A 17,061-nucleotide genomic window follows, 5' to 3' on the forward strand; every position below is an offset into this window, starting at 1 on the left:
TTCATTTGTCTATTCTTTTGTCAATGGCATGCTCCTTTGATTACAGTGGCTTTAAAATGTAGTTTGCTATCTGACAGGTCAATTCCCTTCACCGTATTCTTTTTAAAAAATATCTGGGCATTTCTTGTACATTTCTTCTGTCATCTAACTTTAAATGTATTTGTTATATTGCAAAAAATCCACTTGGATTTTGACTGAAACATTAATATATTAACTAATTATATAGCTGAGAATCGGCATTGTCAACTATCAGTAAGTAAATAAATCATAGCTTTTCAACCTTAGACTGCTATTCAAGTGGTAAACCATCTTAATTGCAACTCAAAATATGCAATTCATTATGTCTAATTCTGTGATTTGCTGCTCATGTGCTTTTTCTATCTATGGCCTTCAACATTTCATTAAAGATCAGCATTCACATGGATGTCTTGTGCTTCAGTGTCAACTGTTCTGGAGGGCACTTGCCTTATGCCTAGAGGTGACCGCCAGAGCCCTCAAATATGATTTTTGTGAAAACCACATAGTCTCACTTTATCTCATGTCATATTAAACATATATATTTGAAAATTCAATCCAAACAATAGAAAATTAATTTATATTTTGGAATACATTACATCTTTATAGTATTTTCTTCCTTCCAAGGACAATGCTATGTCTGTTCATTTATTCAGGTATGGCTTCAATATGTTCTTTTATAATTTTTCATTATAAAATGTATTTCTTGGCCGGGCATGGTGGCTGATGCCTATAATCCCAACACTTTGGGAGGCTGAGGCGGGCAGATCACTTGAGGTCAGGAGTTCGAGATCAGCCTGGCCAACATGGTGAAACCCTGTCTCTACTAAAAATACAAAAATTAGCTCAGCGTGGTGGCACACACCTGTAGTCCCAGCTACTCGGGAGGCTGAGGCAGGAGGATCACTTGAACCTGGGAGGCAGAGGTTGCAGTAAGCCAAGACCATGCCACTACACTCCAGCCTGGCAACAGAGCAAGACTCTGTCTCCAAAAAAAGAAAAGTATTTCTTGTTATTTTATTGTTTTTGTGGAAATTGGAAGTGTGATTTCTTTTTCTTTCCATTTCAAATTCTAATTGTATATTGTCAATATAAAACAAAACTAATTGTTTTTCTAGCCAACTTACTAAATTTTCTCACCATGATAGCTAATTTACTGGGTTACTTTGTGTTTTTCTAGGTATAAAATCATAATATTCTCAAATAATACTAATTTTGTCCCACATTCAAAACTGTATACCGCCCGCCTCGACCTCCCAAAGTGCTGGGATTACAGGAGTTTGAGACCAGCCTGGCCAACATGGTGAAACTCCGTCTCTACTAAAAAATACAAAAATTAGCCAGGCGTGGTGGCCGGTGTCTGTAATCCCAGCTACTCGGGAGACTGAGGCAGGAGAATCACTTGAACCTGGAGGCGGAGGTTCCAGTGAGCTGAGACTGTGCCACTGCACTCCAGCCTGGGCGACAGAGTGAGACTCCCTTTCAAAAAAAATAATGTATACCACATATTTAATTTTTCTATCACATTGCATTAGCTATTGTAAGTAATAATTACAGGGAAAGAAAAATATTTCATATACTAGTCAGAAAACCTGAACACTATGCAGTCATTAACAATGAAATTTTGAAGAATATTTAATGACATGGGAAATGTTCCTCATGTATTAAGTGAAAAAAGAGATTTGTTTTTGGAATATATTGATTTTGAAACACACACACACACAGCCATATACATCATTCTCAGTGGAAGGAAAGGCTGGGTGAATACATGTCAATACACAAGCTATTATCACTGGATGATAGAATGTTCCCCTTTTTAATATTTTGAGGTATTTTTCAAATTTCCATGAGAAGCATATATAATTCTTATGATCAGAATAAATGCTTTTATTGCAATATATAGAGATTTGTAGGGGAAGTGCTGCCGGACAGTGAGAGGAATCTTCTTAGTTGGTCTGTAGTGTCTACCCATTAAGTTTCAAAATATTAACTGCAAAGAGGTTTTTCATATAATGGCAGTTGCTCAACCTCCTGTCTTTATATTTCTATGACTCTAGTTGCTATCTTCGCAGATTTGTGGAATGCTGGCACTGCAACTCTCTTTAGTGCAAACTGGCTCTGGTAATGCTGTCTGCAAAATACATTTGCTGGAAAATATATGTGCAATATGGCTACCCTGTTGGATATAAGTAGGAGAAAGGAACAATTTCTGCTGAGTTCTGCCCAAAAGACTCTCCCCTGTTACTTAGAGTCCCTATGCCCCCTCACCCCATAGATACTTTTCTGTTTTCCTGACCATCAGTCATCTCCTGAACTGACACAGTTACAGTTAAAACTTGTCCCCTTGCAGGTTTGCTGGTGCTTTACTCTATTTCATACAGGTTATAAAAGTGATTGTTCTGATACCTGAACGTTGAGTGCGAGCCCGCGGAGATGAACCCTTTAACTAAGATGAAGCTGATCAACAAACTGAATGAGTGAGAGGTCCAGCTTGGGGCGGTCGATAAGGTTTCCTGGCAATCTGAGTACAAGGACAGCGCCTGGATCTTCCTAGGAGGGCTTCCTTATGAACTGACTGAAGGGGACATTGTCTGTGTGTTCTCACAATATGGGAGATTGTTAACATTAATCTCATGCGGGACAAAAAGACTGGGAAATCCAAAGGATTCTGTTTCCTCTGCTATAAAGGCCAGAGGAGCACAATTCTGGCCATTGACAATTTTAATGGGATCAAGATGAAAGGAAGAACTATCCGAGTGGATCATGTGTCTAACTATAGGACTCCTAAAGACTCAGAAGAAATGGATGATGTGACTAAAAAGCTCCAGGAGAAGGGCTGTGGGGCGTATCCCCTCACCAAGTTTGTCTGAGAGCTCTGAAAATGAAAAACCAACAAAAAAGCACAAAAATGACAAAAAGAAAAAAAAAAAAAAGAAAGAAAAAGAGAAAACTGACCAGGAGGTACAGGCAGAGCAACCATCCTCTTTCATCACCCAGAAGCAAGACGGTGAAAGAAAAGGATGACCCTGGCTCTGAGAAGCACAGCAGTAAGAACTCAGAGACAGCTCAGAAGTCAGAGCCCAGGGAGGGGCCAAAGCTCTCCAAGGCGAGGACTGCCTACTCTGGTGGAGCAGAGGACCTAGAGAGGGACCTGGAGAAAGAGAAACCCAAGCACGAGCACAAGTCCTCAAGCAGGAGGGAGGCAAGAGAAGAAAAGACCAGGAATAGGGACAGAGGGCGGAGCCCAGACACACATTCTAGCCAATACAATGGGCATACTGAAGGGTGTAGTCGTAGCAGTAAAAGCAGGAGCCAAATTTCTTTAAGTTCTTTGTAGATTCTGGATATTAAAGTCTTTTGTCAGATGGATAGATTATAAAAATTTTCTCCCATTCTGTAGGTTGCCTTTTCACTCTGATGATAGCTTCCTTTGCTGTGCAGAAGCTCTTTAGTGTAATCAGATCCCATTTGTCAATTTTGGCTTTTGTTGCTATTGCTTTTGCTGTAACAATCAAGAAGTCTTTGCCCATACCTACATCCTGAATGGTATTGCCTAGGTTTTCTTCTAGGGATTTTATGACTTTAGGTCTTAGGTTTAAGTCTTTAATCCATCATGAGTTAATTTTTGTATAAAGTGTAAGGAAGGGATCCAGTTTCAGTTTTCTGCATATGGCTAGCCAGTTTTCCCAACACCATTTATTAAATAGGGAATCCTTTCCCCATTGCTTGTTTTTGTTGGGTTTGTCAAAGATCGAGTGGTTGTAGGTGTGTGGTGTTATTTCTGAGGCCTCTGTTCTGTTCCATTGGTCTACGTATCTGTTTTGGTACCAGTACCAGGCTGTTTTGGTTACTATAGCCTTGTAGTATAGTTTGAAGTCAGGTAGCATGATGCCTCCAGCTTTGTTCTGTTTGCTTAGGATTGTCTTGGCTATATGGGCACTCTTTTGGTTCCACAGGGAATTTAAAGTAGTTTTTCTAATTCTGTAAAGAAAGTCAATGGTAGCTTGATGGGGATAGCACTGAATCTATAAATTACTTTGGGCAGTATGACCATTTTCACGATATTGATTCTTCCTATCCATGAGCATGGAATATTTTCCCATTTGTTTGTACCCTCTCTAATTTCCTTGAGCAGTGGCTTGTAGTTCTCCTTGAAGAGGTCCTTCACAGCCCTTGTAAGTTATATTCCTAGGTATTTTATTCTCTTTGTAGCAATTGTTATAGGGAATTCACTCATGATTTGGCTTTCTGTTTATCTATTATTAGTGTACAGGAATGCCTGTGATTTTTGCACATTGATTTTGTATCCTGAGACTTTGCTGAAGTTGTTTATCAGCTTAAGGAGATTTGGGGCTGAGATGATGGGGTTTTCTAAATATACAAGCATGTCATCTGTAAAGACAATTTGACTTCCTCTCTTCCTATTTGAATATGCTTTATTTCTTTCTCTTGCCCGATTGCCCTGGCCAGAAATTCTAATGCTATGTTGAATAGGAGTGGTGAGAGAGGGCAGGGCATCTTCGTCTTGTGCCAGTTTTCAAAGGGAATGCTTCCAGTTTTTGCCCACTCAGTAAGCAAATTTACAAGAAAAAAACAACCCCATCAAAAAGTGGGCGAAGGATATGAACAGACGCTTCTAAAAAGAAGACATTTATGCAGCCAACAAACATGAAAAAAAGCTCATCATCACTGGTCATTAGACAAATGTAAATCAAAACCACAATGAGATATCATCTCATACCAGTTTGAATGGTGATCATTAAAAAGTCAGGAAACAACAGATGCTGGAGAGGATGTGGAGAAATAGGAACGCTTTTACACTGTTGGTGGGAGTGTAAATTAGTTCAACCATTGTGGAATACAGTGTGGCGATTCCTCAAGGATCTAGAACCAGAAATACCATTTGACCCAGCAATTCCATTACTGGGTATATACCCAAAGGACTATAAATCATTCTACTATAAAGACACATGCACACGTATGTTTATTGTGGCACTATTCACAATAGCAAAGATGTGGGACCAACCCAAATGGCCATCAATGATAAACCGGATAAAGAAAATGTGGCGCATGTACACCACAGAATACTATGCAGCCATAAAAAGGATGAGTTCATGTCCTTTGCAGGGACATGGATGAAACTGGAAACCATCATTCTCAGCAAACTAACACAAGAACAGAAAACCAAACACTGCATGTTCTCACTCATAAGTGGGAGTTGAACAATGAGAACACATGGACACAGCGAGGGGAACATCACACACTTGGGCCTGTTGGAGGGTGGGGGGCTAGGGGAGGGATAGCATTAGGAGAAATATCTAATGTAGATGACAGGTTGATGGGTGCAGCAAACCACCATGGCACATGTATACCTACGTAACAAACCTGCACGTTCTGCACATGTACCTCAGAACTTAAAGTATGATAAAAATGTTACTATTTTTGTGTCTAAAACTTCTGGGGCTGTGCTTTTAATCCCTTGAGTATTAGAGTCATTGGGAGGACTGCAGTTTCAATAGCTGGATATCCTGGATATTTTTCACACCATCCATTGTCCCTGTACCAGAATATGTTTCCTGAATTTTGGTTCATAAACATGGCTCTTGAGCCCCATAGACCCCAGTTGAAGAAGGAATTTTCAGGAAAGGGAAAATACCAGATAATTCTATAATTCTAGTCTTTGGGTTCGATGTTTAGAGCCCAGCATCGTGGGACCTTTCCAGTTACTGGGTTTGGATAGCTTGATATGAATGAATGGAGTAGGATTTTTAAGATCAACCAGCTCCATGCCCAAACCCTCCTGTTTAAAAAAATTGTTAATGTCTTTTCTTTCTCATTAAAACCTTTTTGTTTGAAAAAAAAGTAATTGTAACTTTTGTACTCCAGTGGAATTAAAGAACTTTCAGTGTCATCTTTAATACCCTTTGTCTATTCTTCCTACAGAGATTTTATTTAAGGAAGATGTTCACCTGAATTTACTTTTAGTTATGATTCAGCCAATCTAAGCCACAGAAACATTTTAAATATTGAGAATGGAGGTCCCTAATGCTTTGTTGTCTGTAACTTTCGTTTTCTTTTTCTCCTGGTGGAAATAGAGTAGGTGGTGGTGATGGAGGTTAAGGAAATCACAGTCAAGGCTGTCAAAGGCCCATTAGGTGAAATCTAAGACAAGTCTGACAGTCTAAACTTTCCTTCAAACACTTAGGCTGTGGATACACCCCTTACGCCATTTGATTTTATGTTAAAACATCTAAATTGCTTTATTGGTTAAAGAAGATTTTCATGGAATTGTTAATTATTTATTTTAACGGATTGCTGTATACCGAGTGTGTGCCCTTAGTTTGAGGAAATCAGGAAATCCATCGTCTTGATACAATTTGGATTTGTACAATATTTTCTACCTTTCTTTTATTTCCAAACAGAAATGCTGCTATTTAAGAGCAAACTGTTGCTTTGTCAAAGCCCATATTCTGTTACTCATTGTTATTTATACAGACTCTAATAAAACATTATGCTACTAATCAAAGGTGATAGATACAAAGCATTGTTTTGTCTTCTGAGAGCATTATGGATTATGCTAATGGCCATCTGCCCATAATTGATATTTTGTTCTTCAGTCATAGAAAAAGAAACAATCAACCATAAAAGACTATTTTGTTGTGATAAATGCTTATGCAATTGTCTTTTATTCTCCATTATGTTTTTTCATAATTTCCTAGTTAATTATTTAGTAGTATAATACTTTTATAGCAATAGAACTGTCACTGCATTCCAAATAGGGGTTTGAAATATATTGTATACACACAGTGATGTCATCCCTAATATCCTCATGCAGCTGGGAAAAACAAATCAACTCAACGACATTTAACACATACTTGGGCTGATTTTTTGCTTGTGTTTCCACATGTTGGAGGATAACTCATACTTTAGTTTTCTGTAGAGTAAGAATTGTATGTAAAAAAAATAAATCCAGAAAAATATAGACTTAATGGTTATGGTAGATAACCAACTAAGCCAAGTCTCCTTTGATTTTGTATATACATTCCTAAATTAAAGGAAAATTCATTTTCTATAAAGAATTTGTTGGCAACGCCACTTTCCATTACAATAAAAGACTCCCTTTTGCAGGTGTGCCTGAAAGTCGTTGTGGATATATGAAGTAAAAAAAAAAAAAAAAAAATTCATGGTGTGTGTGAAGAGTACTCCACTAAATACTACTAAATGCTAGAAGCAAACACAAAAGAAGTTAAAGATGTGGAACTTGCCCTAGAAGAATTTATGATTCAGCTGGGAGCTGTACTCTACACCTTAGAAACATTTATAAGCAAGACATCCAGGGTGAATTGATAGAGGTTTTAAGTGCTGAAAAGTAAGGATGCATGTGGTAGAACTGCCAGCAGAAACTGCTCACTATTTTTAAAGGTCTAATGTCACTAAGAAGACAAATTAAATTTTTTCTGGGATCTCCGGAATCTGCATGTATAGAGTAAGTAGATGTCATTTGAAGATGGTAACAAAAAAGCCCTACATTGGTAACTGAAACGTCATCACTGGGGATTTATGTCTTTGAATTAGGCACTTCCTTCCCCATGAATTAGGTATGATTAGCATCTCAGAAAGGCTAAGTAGTGAAATGCACCTATATGCATTTATACTGGTGAGGTAAATTCCTATGTATAGAGTATACCTGAACATGTTCTACCTCAGCATTCATGCTTGTCTGTATATAATTCAAAGATGTATTATAGATGTTTTTCTTCTCAATAAAAAGTCTTAAAAAATTAAATTTGAAGTCTATTTTTATCCATCTTTTGCTTGTATTTATGATACTTTTCAACTTATTCTACTCTCAACAAATGTATTCAGGAGGAGTTTGTAAAGTTCTGAATGTCTATCAACACCCATGACACTACTCCCACGATTATGTCTTTACAAACAGGAACTGCATGAGTCTGATATCCTGACCACGACTAACCAGGGATTAGGGCCAGCTGTATAGAGAACAAGAACTAAACCAATCTAATCATCTCTCTCTTGGGGAATTTTAATTTGGAGATACAGAAAAGAGCAGAAACAGAATGAGACAAAACAAGAAGTAGGAGAATGAGGCAGTAGAATCCAGGATTATTCAGAAGTCATGACATGAGAGGAGACTACAGAGAAATCAGTGGGCAATAATGAAACTAGAACAGAAGAAGCAGATAAACAGAAATGCTGAGTCAGGAATGTGGTAGAGTTGCTACAATAGGGAGCAATGAATATATGTTGGTGAGGGGACAGGAGTAAAACTGGGTTTCTTCTTGGAGACGCTCTCCTGTCCTCCGCTTGTCTGTGTATCTTTCCAATTAACACTTTTGAACTCAGTCAACCTGAACACACTTCTGTTTCTTGCACACTGAAGGATCCCAATAACACAGTGTCTCATCTGAATTTCAGAACCTCCTGCTGAATTCCATTCCAAATTTCTTCTCCCTGCTTCTGTCTCTCCTATAAAAAAAAGCTCCCAAGTCACCGGGCGCAGTGGCTCACACCTGTAATCGCAGCACTTTGGGAGGCCAAGGCGGGCAGATCACCTGAGGCGGAGAGATTGAGAGCAGCCTGACCAACATGGAGAAACCCCCTCTCCACTAAAAGTACAAAATTAGCTGGGTGTGGTGCCGCATACTTGTAATCCCAGCTACTCGGGAGGCTGAGGCAGGAGAATCGCTTTAACCTAGGAGGAGGAGGTTGCGGTGAGCCGAGATCGCGCCATTGCACTCCAGCCTGGGCAACAAGAGCAAAACTCCGTCTCAAATAAAGTAAAAGTTCCCAAGTCAAGACTCCATTTCCTTTTGTTTGCAAGTACAAAGAAAGAATGGGTGGTTGCTTAAGAAGGCCTTTGTCTATCGGAGGATACTAGTACTGGTTTGCCAAAGTTGTCTACTTACTGTCTTCGTTCGATTCTTCCCCTTCCATTTGTTCTTGACTCACTCCAATTAGTCTTTTGACTCTACCATTCCACCACAACTACTTTTATGAATGCCAGGAATCATCTTCACACTGTTAAATCCAGTGTCAAATCCTCCATCCTCATCTTATTTAACATATAGCAGCATTTGAAATAGTGGATGACTCCCTTTTTCTCAAAAACTTCCTTCATTTGGCTGCTGACATCATACTTCCAATTTTCCTTCCACCCCACTGGCCACTCCTTCTCAGTCTTCCTTGCTAGTTCATTCTCATCTTCCCAGACTCGTAATGTTGTTATGCCACAGGGCTCAGTCTTTGAACTTTTAAAAAATCTACACTCACCTTCTAGGTGGTGCCATGCACCTTAGGACTACACGATCTATTAGCTGATGACTTCCCAATTTTCACACTCATTCTAAGCTATCCTCTCTACTTCACACTCATATATTTAATTACCAAATCAAGATCTCCACCTGGCTAACAAGTATTGCAATACCATTATGTAGCCAACTGCATTCCAGATTTTTTCTTCTTCTCATAATTTTCTGTTCCTTTTAAGTTCTGAGTTACTGTTAATTCCATCCTTCTAGTTGCTCAACTCAAAATTTCTGGAGTCACCCTTGATTTCTCTGCCCTCTCAATCTTAAAACCATCCAGAAATGCTCTGAGTAATATCTTTAACATATATACAGAATGACTCCACTTCTCAACCACTCCCATTGCTACAGACTCGATCCAAGACACATATTCTCCTGTCTTGATTATTCTAAGCATTTCCCTGTTTACAAACTTGGTCTCATAAGTCTGTTCTTGACACATCAACCAGGGTGCTAAGAGTCTCCTTGTTTACAAACTTGGCCTCATAGGTCTGTTCTTGACACATCCACCAGGGTGATCTTGTTGAAACAGAAATCAGATCTTGGCATTCCTCTGCTAAAACATAATTTTTGGCTTGAGATCTCACTCAGAGTGATAGCATTTCCAAACTTACCACCTGGCAGGGCGTGGTGGCTCATGCCTGTAATCCCAGCACTTTGGGATGCCGAGGTGGGTGGATCACTTGAGGTCAGGAGTTTGAGACCAGCCTGGCCAACATGGTGAAACCCCATCTCTACTGAAAATACAAAAAAAAAAAAAAAAAAAAAAAAACAACAAAAAACAGCTGGGCATGGTGGCGCATGTCTGTAGTCCCAGCTACTCTGGAGGCTGAGGCAGGAGAATTGCTTGAACCCGGAAGGCAGAGGTTGCAGTGAACCGAGATCACACCATTGCACTCCAGCCTGGGTGACAGAGTGAGACTCTGTTCCCCAAAACCCCCCACCAAAAAAAAAAAAAAAAAAAAACTTGCTACCTTTTCTTTCCATCTGACACTGCCCATTTATTCCTCCCTATTGCCCTCCCCTGCTTTTTTTTCTCTATAACACTTTGACTCTTCTAAAATACTATTTGTTTTACTTATATATATTGTTTATTGCCTGATTCTGTTCCTGAGACTATACATTTTTTTCTTTCTTATGTGTGATTCAAATACATAAAATAAGTATTTGCTAAATTAATTAGTTAAGTAATTGACATGCCCTAACACTAGAACAAGAAGGAATACAAATAAAAAGGCATAAATATTAGGAATCTGTATTAGTTCATTTTCACACTGTATAAAGATACTATCTGAGACTAGGTAATTTATAAATAAAATAAGTTTAATGACTCACAGATCCACATGGCTGGGGAGGCCTCAGGAACCTTAGAATCGTGGTAGAAGGCAAAGGCGAAGCAAGACTCATCTTACATGGCAGCAGGAGAGAGAGAGAGCAAACATGGAAGTGCCACACTTTAAAGCCACCAGCCTCCATGAGAACTCACTCATTATCAAGAGAACAGCATGGGGGAAAATGTCCCCATGATTCAATCCTTTACAAGAAGGTTCTTTCCTTGATACATGGGGATTACAATTTGAGATGAGATTTGGGTGGGGACACACAGTCAAACCATATCAAAAACCTTCCCTATATCTTGTCACAGACTAGCTGAGTCTTTGTTAATTGTCCTATCATTGTTCAAAGAGACCCACTGCTCCTTTCTCTTTGTCTTCTCTCTCCCTCCAAAGTTACACTGTGTTAGACATGGCTCAGGCATGGTTAAATGTTGGTTTCACCATTAGATGAAGCAATGTAAAATCAATTTTGTTATTCAGCTGGCTTCAAAAATACCTTCCTTTGCTGGCTGTGATGGCATCCTTACAGATGTCCCTGTCAACCTGTTGACTAAATTGCCTCAGTAACTGGTACTAGGGAATGTGATGCTTTGTGGATTTGAATTAAAGCTATGAAAAAATAGAAATTGTCAGCGTGATTTTGTTGTTGTTTGTTTGTGAATCCTTTGTGAATTAAGTCTGAGCCCACACTCAGACCTAAGATAGTGGTAATCCATTCAAAGAAAAACAAATAGAGACTCAATAAATGGTCAGGAAGCTAGGCCAGATTGCCCCATTCCCAATCCAATCTTCCTCCCACTAAGCAACTTGCTGTCATGAAGTAGGGATTATATTAAATACTCTGATTTTCAAGCCTGGAATTCTGTAGGACAGTAAACTGGAAGAGGCCTAGTGATAGTTGGTATCTAGATGCTGAATGTAATTTTTATTTTTACTTTTTGCATTTTTATGAGGCAGAAAATAAAAGTATGCAGTTACTGAAGAGAATCTGAGCAATCAGCTACCAGTTAAACAAAATGTTAACCTATTTTCATGCCAAATTGAGGATTCGAATTGTACTCAACTATAATCATTGTTCTAGTCATTCTACTTTGATGTCTTGAGAGTTGCTCAAAAGTAGGGACAATATTCCATTCTCAGTCTATGTGGATGGCACTCCAGCCCAAGGAAGCTGCTAAGAACTGAATTAATTAATAAATTATTATTAATAAAAGAAATGGCTTAATGGCATTAAAGGGCCATTAGCACACACAGTGGAGCGCGCGCACACACACACACACACACACACACACACACACAGTTCAAGATTAGTCATTGGCCAGGCAAGGTGGCTCACGCCTGCAACCCCAGTACTTTGGGAGGCCGAGGCATGGGAATCACCTAAGGACAGCAGTTTGAGACCAGCCTGGCCAACATGGCGAAACCCCGTCTGTACTAAAAACACAAAAATTAGCCAAGGGTGGTGGCAGGTGCCTATAATCCCAGTTACTTGGGAGGCTGAGGCAGGAGAATCTCTTGAACCCAGGAGGCAGAGGTTGCAGTGAGCCGAGATTGTGCCACTGCACTCCAGCCTGGGTGACAGAGTGAGGCTCCATCTCAATAAATAAATAAATAAATAAATAAATAAAAGCGGGGTTACAATCCTAGTCTCTGATAAAACAGACTTTAAACCAACAAAGATCAAAAAAGACAAGGGCATTACATAATGGCAAAGTGATCAATTCAACAAGAAGAGCTAACTATCCTAAATATATATGCACCCAATACAGGAGCACCCAAATTCATAAAGCAAGTCCTTAGAGACTTACAAAGAGACTTAGACTCTCACATAATAATTGGGGGAGACTACAAGACCCCACCGTCAATATTAGACAGATCAACAAGACAGAGAATTAACAAGGATATTCAGGACTTGAACTCAGCTCTGGACCAACCGGACGTAAGAGAGATCTACAGAACTGTCCACCCCAAATCAACAGAATATACATTCTTCTCAGCACCACATCGCACTTATTCTAAAATTGACCACATAATTGGAAGTAAAGCACTCCTCAGCAAATGCAAAAGAAGGGAAATCATAACAAACAGTCTCTCAGACCACAGTGCAATCAAATTAGAACTCAGGATTAAGAAACTTACTAAAAACCACACAACTACATGGAAACTGAACAACCTGCTCTTGAATGACTACTGGGTAAGTAACGAAATTAAGGCAGAAATAAGTAAGTTCTTTGAAACCAATGAGAACAAAGACACAACGTACCAGAATGTCTGGGACACAGCTAAAGCAGAGTGTAGAGGGAAATTTGCAGCACTAAATGCCCACAGAAGAAAGCGGGAAATATCTAAAATCGACACCTAACATCACAATTAAAAGAACTAGAGAAGCAAGAGCAAACAAATTTAAAAGCTAGCAGAAGACAAGAAATAACCAAGACCAGAGCAGAACTGAAGGAGATAGAGACATGAAAAACCCTTCAAAAAAAAATCAATGGATCCAGGATCTGGTTTTTTGAAAAGATTAATAGATAGACTGCTGACCAGACAAATAAAGAAGAAAAGAGAGAAGAATCAAATAGACACAATTTAAAAAATGATAAAGGGGGCTGGGCATGGTGGCTCATGCCTGTAATCCTAGCACTTTGGGAGGCCGAGGTGAGCTGAACACCAGAGGTCAGGAGTTCGAGACCAACCTGCCCAACATGGTGAAACCCCATCTCTACTAAAAACACAAAAATTAGCCAGGCGTGCTGGCAGGTGCCTGTAATCCCAGATACTTGGGAGGCTGAGGCAGGAGAATTGCTTGAACCTGGGAGGCAGAGGTTAAAGTGAGCAAAGATTGTGCCACTGCACTCCAGCCTGGATGACAGAGCAAGACTCAGTCACCAAAAAAACAAAAACAAAAACAAAAACAAACCAAAACTGATAAAGGGGATATCACCACTGTTCCCACAGAAATACAAACTACCATCAGAGAATACTATAAACATCTCTACAAAAATAAACTAGAAAAAAAATCTAGAAGAAATGGATAAATTCCTGGACATATACACCTTCCCAAGACTAAACCAGGAAGAAGTCGAAACCCTGAATAAACCAATAACAAGTTCTGAAACTGAGGCAGTAATTATTAGTCTACCAAGCATAAAAAGCCCAGGACCAGATGAACTCACAGCCAAATTCTACCAGAGGTACAAATAGGAGCTGGTACCATTCCTTCTGAAACTATTCCAAACAACAGAAAAAGAGGGGCTCCACCCTAACTCACTTTATAAGGCCAGCATCGGTCTGATACCAAAATCTGGTAGAGACACAGCAAAAAAAGAAAATTTTAGGCCAATATCCCTGATGAACATCGATGCAAAAATCCTCAATAAAATACTGGCAAACTGAATCCAGCAGCACATCAAAAAGCTTATCCATCACGATCAAGTCGGCTTCATCCCTGGGATGCAAGGCTGGTTCAACATATGCAAATCAATAAACGTAATCCATCACACAAACAGAACCAATGACAAAAACCACATGATTATCATAATAGATATAGAAAAGGCCTTTGATAAAATTCAACACCCCTTCATGCTAAAAACTCTCCATAAACTGGGTATCGATGGAACATATCTCAAAATAATAAGAGCTATTTATGGCAAACCCACAGTCAATAACATACCAAATGGGCAAAAGCTGGAAGCATTCCCTTTGAAAATAGGCACAAGACAAGGAAGCCCTCTCTCACCACTCCTATTCAAGATAGTATTGCAAGTTCTGGCCAAGGCAATTGGGCAAGAGAAAGAAATAAAGTGCATTCAAATAGGAAGAGAGGAAATCAAATTGTTTCTGTTTGCAGATGACATGATTATATATTTAGAAAACCCCATCGTCTCAGCCCACAATCTCCGTACATACAGTATATACCATACTATATATTACTTCAAGTGTTTGTGAATTCCCATATGTCATGGAGAAATAAATTATGAAATTTAAATACACTGTCATATTTTTTGCAATAATGAAAATTTATCAAATGCACTGTATTACACCATTTGAAGGTGGTATATAAAATGTAAGGTTTATTAGTTAATTTAAACATTGCATTAGCAATGTCTTCTTCAATAAAATTTAATACAATCTTCTCTGCAACTTCAATTGCCACAGCTCCCACTGAAAATAGAGACTGCCACAGATTGACCCACAGGTACCGGACTTTTCTCCACAATCGCCATTACCAGCTGAGTGTGCCATGCTCTTTCTTCCAGGAAAATCACAGCTCAGTACTACTGGTGCAGTATTCTCAAGAAGACCTTCCTGTTCCTGACACAGTATCCATATCTAAAAGCACCAAGGTCATCATTCTAAATAAAAAAAAGATGAATTATTTAGGAACCTTAGAAATAATGAGTGGGATAAATAAGGATGATAAAAGGAACGAGTATCTTTCTTCTCAACAGAATTAAAAAATTTTAAAATCTCAGACTATTCTTAGTTAAATAAACAGCATATAGATAGTATCACGAGTAGCCTGTTTACTCATTCTTAATCCCTTATCAATCTCTTATTTCTATGGATTGGCTTCTTAGCACAGCTCATTTATGCAGAAGAACCTTGTCCAAATAAGGGAGAGAAATACTCTTGAAATGTTTGGCAGGCCACAAGTGCAGAATATTTGAAAGAAAATGTCATGTTGTGTCCACCTGGGTATATTTATATACGTCTTTTCTTGATTTGTGAACCAAACAGTGTAGACTCCACTTGTCTTCAGTGGCTGTTTGAAGAATTTAAAACACAGTGAGACACCACTAGATCTGTGTGCCATCAGACAGCCTAGGGAATTGGCTGAGACAGGTAAGCCTGAATGTATGCTGAAAGGTATTCACTAGAGGATAGATGGGAGTGAGTTTCAGAAAACAGACTGATCTTGACAGGGAGACTTGCTCCATACAGAAATCATTCATTGTGGGTAACTTTGGGAAGACAATGAGTTTTTATGTAACGAAGGACTTTTTTGTTTTGTTTTGGGTTTTTTTTTTTTTTTTTAGTTCTTGTAGTAAATTGATGGGAGGGAGAATTCTGGAACCCCTGTTAAGTCACTGATAGAAGAGGCTAACTGACCATACGAGCAATTGGTTTAGTGATATAATGTGCCAGAAAAGCTACACAGCTGAGCTGGCATCTCTAGAGTGAAACAATCACCATTCCCACAGATAAGCACACAGTTGCTTTTCTGGCTTAGGTAGAGTCAGGAATTTCATTATCTTTTATTTATTTTAAACTTCATTTTATTTTCATGACATTGGGAAGATAAATATGATTCATAGAGCTTGATGTTGTAGCTCAGGTGAGGCTATGGAATAGCAGCTGGCTTGCTGAGTCAATTAAGCAATAATTAATCACTTATTGACTGCATAAACATACCAGCGTTATTTAAAGTTTGGAGATGGTGGTGGGTTAAGTGTGTACCAATGTGTGTAGGCGTCTATAAAGTGTCTTCTCTAGTCTCCAGAAACCTAGAGATGAAATTGTGTTCCTCAAAATAGCCTGATTAAAATGCACTCTTTCCTGAACACTTGTGGTCCTCTCATTGGTTTCCCACATCCACTTTTACTTATACTCATATCAGCCTGAGAAATTGGAGCCATTGGCCTGGAACACAAATCTGATTATGACATTCCACTATTTAAACTCTCCAATGGCTTCAATTTTGTTCGAAAATAAAACTAAATTCTTTATGATGACATGAAATGACCATCACCACTGGCACTTATCATAGCTTCCTTTACGTACCCTCACATAACCAAAAGATAAACTACACTGGACTGTTCCCAGAAAACAGCATAGGGTGTTTAATTCCACGCTTTTGAACATTCTTTTCTTATTGCCTAGAATGCTCCTACTACTACACTCCATGAAGTCTTAACTCCAGTTTTGGCCTGGAGAAGCGTGAGTCTATTTCGAAAGACAAATACAACAAATACCCAAAATAGACAGTTAGTCTTCTGCAGCAAAATGGCAGATAAAGAGAACTGAAACTACCCTTGCAATGAACACTTAGTTAATGCTGAACTAGATATAAAAAAATTCTTTCATGTACGTAGTTGAGATCATAATTTCTGGTGTCCGAAATTAAGGAAAAAACTGCTACGCAAGAAGTATATGAGTTAATATTAATGCTATAACTATTATAGGGATAAGAATGATAAAGGGTTGTGGGTATCAGTAATATAAGAATTGGAGTTTTTGACATCCATCTGAGAACAGATTAGGCCTTTGGCTTATGGAGGAAAATAATTTGAAGTAAAATACTGGCTTAAAGACAAGCACCTTGAAGGTTTACATCTTTGGCTAAATGATGAGGTATGGGGGAATAAAAGAAACAACAAATTAAG

The 17,061-nt window shown here is 38.8% G+C and overlaps 1 long non-coding RNA gene and 1 pseudogene across 1 annotated transcript in view; one reads left to right on the forward strand and one right to left on the reverse strand.

Moving 5' to 3' along the window:
- LOC135969245 (uncharacterized) overlaps positions 1-17,061 on the reverse strand; it is a 261,758-nt gene that overhangs the window by 200,780 nt on the left and 43,917 nt on the right. The gene's annotated exons all lie outside the window — the stretch shown is intronic.
- LOC102119737 (RNA-binding motif protein, X-linked 2 pseudogene) lies at positions 2,449-3,352 on the forward strand (annotated as a pseudogene).

The sequence above is a fragment of the Macaca fascicularis genome, chromosome X (assembly GCF_037993035.2).
Source record: "Macaca fascicularis isolate 582-1 chromosome X, T2T-MFA8v1.1".
In the NCBI taxonomy this organism is placed as follows: domain Eukaryota; kingdom Metazoa; phylum Chordata; class Mammalia; order Primates; family Cercopithecidae; genus Macaca; species Macaca fascicularis.